Source organism: Lygodium microphyllum, unplaced genomic scaffold (genome assembly GCF_053477565.2).
Source record: "Lygodium microphyllum isolate KBCC unplaced genomic scaffold, Lygodium_microphyllum_v1.1.10 scaffold_294, whole genome shotgun sequence".
Lineage (NCBI taxonomy): Eukaryota > Viridiplantae > Streptophyta > Polypodiopsida > Schizaeales > Lygodiaceae > Lygodium > Lygodium microphyllum.
The window spans coordinates 68,300-72,853 of NW_028229775.1; the positions used below are offsets into that span (position 1 = coordinate 68,300).

General features: G+C 44.2%; 1 pseudogene; it reads left to right on the top strand.

The window, feature by feature from the left end:
* Positions 1–249: 249 nt before the first annotated feature.
* Positions 250–741, top strand: LOC148008154 (small ribosomal subunit protein uS4z pseudogene; annotated as a pseudogene).
* Positions 742–4,554: the final 3,813 nt, after the last annotated feature.

The following is a 4,554-nucleotide window of genomic DNA, read 5'->3' on the forward strand; positions in this document are numbered from 1 at the left end:
AGCTTGTAATCTTTCTTACTACAGCTGCCATGTGGCTCTATCCTTTCTTAAACTCATTTAGTATATCGTAAAGTGGCATATTGAGGTATTTTCCTTATGGACACAACACTGACTAGGGTCTTAGCCTCTGCACGCACAGTTAACAAGCTTTTTACCAGCAGCATGTTGCTTTCATGGCAATGATGAGTCGGATTGCACTGCCTCCTGAAACGGGGTTCCCGATTATACGAACAGGCTCTACTACGCCGCATGTTTAGATATGGTCTCCTCGAGGAGAGCCAGAACAAACTAGATTATGTCCTTGCTTTGACTGTGGAGAACTTTTTGGAGCGCCGCCTGCAGACTTTAGTTTTCAAGTCAGGAATGGCAAAGTCAATCCACCATGCTCGTGTTCTCATCAAACAGAGACACATCAGGGTTGGTAAACAAGTTGTGAATGTGCCCTCTTTCTTGGTGAGGGTGAACTCTCAGAAGCATATTGACTTTGCATTGTCCAGTCCTTTTGGAGCTAGCAATGATGCCACCCGATCCATCACAAAATTCGTTTATGAAGGCTTAATAGAAGATGATGGAAAGAAGCAGGCCCCAGCTATAGAGAGGCAGGGCTCCCTAGAATTTGATGCATCACTCATCCTTTGCAAATTCTGCTGTGTCGACAGGAAGCAGTGCAACGGCGAAAACAGAGAATTCGCTGAGCAGTGTTCTGGCTCACTTCGAAAAAGCTTTCCTTCTTCCCCTTACGTTTTTGTCATGCCGTCCTTCCTTATCCTCCAAAACAACCTACTTTTCTCTTGCTTTTTCCCTCCAAAAGCGGTTCAAAACCCCCAAATTAGTTTCCCCCTCTTATGAATGAGTAAAACACAAATAGTGAAGTGCATCCATCTCTCGAATGTGTGACTGCATATACACATGAGACCCAAACCATGAAATCCGAAACAGAGACCAATAATTACAACACTTTAAGCTATTCCACAGTAGCCATAACCAGTCCTTCTACAAACGTATACTGGACAAGATTTAAGCACCAGCATTGATTTAGACTTTGAGGTTTCTCTCTGAAGTCATGCATTGCCCCTTTATCAGTCAGCTTTACAATGAGTAATCTGCGCATAAACTTCGACTTCGGCCTTGAAGATTGGATGGCAAAATACTCCCTCGATGCTTCACTAACGCTTTGCTCGCTTCAGCAACTTTTGAGAGACTTCCTTCAACTCTATATCATGGGAACTTTTGAACTTAGATGATCGCTTCCACAAAACTTCCTTTGTTTCCATAATTCCCTGCACTTTTCTTAGAGATCATCATTGAAATTATCAGCTTGATAATGTCCTTTGGCATCAGTTTTTCATATTTTTCTAACACACACACATCATGCATCCAAACAAAATCATACACATGCACTAAGGGAATATATACATTGGATGCGGATTATCGTAATGCATCACACACACAATGAATCACACGCAAAAAATAACACAAATGCACAACAAAAGAAATGGAGGTGTATACGACTCGGATGCGCAGCAGCATGACAACGGAGCTATCGAAGTGCTTGAGAGAGGAAGCAACTCAATCAGACATCAAGGTAAGCTCACTACACTTGTAGAGAAGGATAGCACATCAACTATGTGAGAGGTAGCCATTAGTGCTCACTTGAAACACTTGAACAATAAGCGGTCTATGGGTCTTGGAGGTTTCGCCTCGAAATTTTGGTTCTATTGCCACGGGGCAAACAAATTCAAGCTTAAGTTCTTGCGTGCTTCAAATCAAGCATCGAAGTAAGGGTTTCATCCCCAAAATGAAGCTTGAGATAGATAAGAGATTTTGGGTCTTTAATCCATCCTACAAGTAAGTATATTTGGTTTCTAATGGTTAGTTCAATACCTTGCTTTTGATTCTTGTTGCATTTAGAGTAGGTTAAGGTTAGAAAATTGGTTGGAAAAGTGTAGGGTTTGCTACTATAAAGTAGGCCAAAAAGGACACAAATCTAGAAAAATGGGAAGAAGGAGAGTTGGAGAGGGTTGAGGCCGACAAGTGAGGGGGAAGGAGTGGCAAGAACCTTGTGAAAAAGGGGTTTAATAGTTAAGAGACTAGGGGGGAGCTCATTTGAAACCTTGGTTGTTTGAGAAAGAGGGAGAGAGAGAGTGAGCTTCATTGTGTGGACTACTTTAATCGCATTGTCGACAAGTTTGTTGCCTACTATAGGTATGCCCACACCTTCTCCTTCATGCATAGGTAGGATCTGGAGGAGCTAGACGAGTGTGAAGGCCACAATCGCTCAGCATGGAAAATTTTGTGTTGATTCAAAGGAAAAGAAACATGTCACGTTCAGCCCCCAATGATGGTGATTTTGGGCCCTTAGTCCCAAAATCGGCCCTCGACCCACCACTCCCATCTGGCCATTCCGCTCACTCGATTTAGGCACTCCAAAATTTGGCCATTCGGCCCACTCAACTCAGACACTCGAAAACTTGGCCCTCGACCCACTAGACTTAGACATGCGGAAACTTGGACCTTGGCCCACTAGACTTGGACACGCGAAAACTTGGCCCTTGGCCCACTCGACTCATATGCCCACCATTTGGCCCATACAAATCAAACACTTGGACCTTGATCCCTCTGAACCAGCCACTCGGCTCCTCCAAATCAGCCACTCGGCTCGTCCAAATCAGCCACTCGGCCTGTCTAAATCAAACACTCAGCCCCTGCCATTTGGACCTATTGAGCCGAGTATGATTTTTCCATAATTTTTTAAAAATTGGCCCAGACCACTTAGACACCAGTTGTCCGAACATCCAAAGACTGTATAGATGCTCAAGGAGTCTTTCTAGCACAAGGAACAAAGGGATCAGACATAGAGGCAATGCTAGTCAACCATCTAGCAATCCTGTCCAACAACAACATTGAGTGGAGTCTTAGAACACTAAACAAATCGTGATTGAGTGGAGGGAATAGCAGAGAACCCTATAAACTAGCAGGAATGGCCAAAAATGGCCAAAAATAGGAAATTGTGCATACAAGCCTATCAAGCTAAACCCACGACGAGTGTGGTAGAGTCATCTAGGCACTTGTTTTCTCACTCACTTTGGATTTCAGCCCTCAAAACACAATTGAGAAAAGCTAAAAGTCTAATTTCGCACAATGCACAGAAAAGAGCACGCACACGTACACACCCATAGACTGAGGTAAGTTGAGGACTGGTTGTAATTAACAAGAAACACACTCAAACTTAAGAACTTGAAGGAACCCACCAATAAGAGAAGACCCAAGGACATAGAAGGGAGACCGAATCCCCAGAAGTAGGACCAAGCAAAGAACACGGCCAAAAATCAGAACCAAGTCTCTAGGAGCCAATCGAAAATCCCCGTGGTAGCAAAGTAGCTGGAAAAATACCAAGCAACCAACGACCCATACAACTTTGTGGAGTAGTTTGAGCAAGTCTGTGAGGCCAGTAGCCTGAGTAATCCTACTCAACACTCCCAAGCCTTCGCATTATGCTTAGGCGATAAGGGTTGGACTTGGTACACAAGTCTAGATGCTGCAGAGCGTGCTGATTTCAATGGCTTGAAAAATCTCTTTATTAATATATTTTCCAAACTTGGGTACTTTGACAACCTACTAGTGTGACTCATGAATGTTAAGTAGAGAGAAAAGGAGGACATCTGAGATTATGTGACCCATGTGAGGAGCCTCTTTAAAAGAATCCCAATGGGCGAGAGACCAATTGAAAGAGCAATAACCACGGTGTTGATCAGTGGAATAAGAAGTGAAGAGCTCTACAAATCCTTGGCTGGCAACTCGAGCTTACAAGGAAACACACTGGTAAGGGTCTTTGAAGAAGCTATTAGAGTGGATGACCAGCTCAAGGAAAGAGGCTCCAAAGTCTCAGATCGAGAAGATTCTAGCACCAAGAGTTCTGAGAGGGTCTCAATACCAAGTGAGAGAGCCGACCCAAGCATGTAGGACAAAGGGAAGGGAACCGATTTTGGACAAGAGCTAGCAAAGATTAGGATAGACAGAGCCAAACTGTAGGAGATGATGAGGTGGCCAATATGCCCACATGCCCAATGTGTGCATTGTGGCGGAAACCACTTGCCACCTGAGTGACATAACCCTAGGTCATGCCCGTGTGCTAATTGTGGTAGGTTCGACCATGACACCATGCTTGGAGGCTCCCATACCCACAGCCTTACAATCAACCCTATGTTGTGAACATGCCACCAAACTTCTTTGGAAAGGGATCCCCATTGGCTCTCTTGGCACCTAATGACACTAAATCGACCATCCCTAGGATGGAAATAAATCCTACAGGTATCCCTAGACTGCATGGACCCTATGTGTCCCATCCACCTAGTGATACTCCAGTCTACTATGTGGATGACGAGCCAAGCAACGATGAGCCTTATGTAAACCCATACGTGTCATACAATGAGGAAGGAAACACTATCCTCATGGACTATTGACTAGTACCAATGATGGCATTAGGTAAAGGGAGAGGTAGAGATCTATGAGGTAAAACCCAAGAATGAGTTGTGTGTTGGACTTGTAGACACC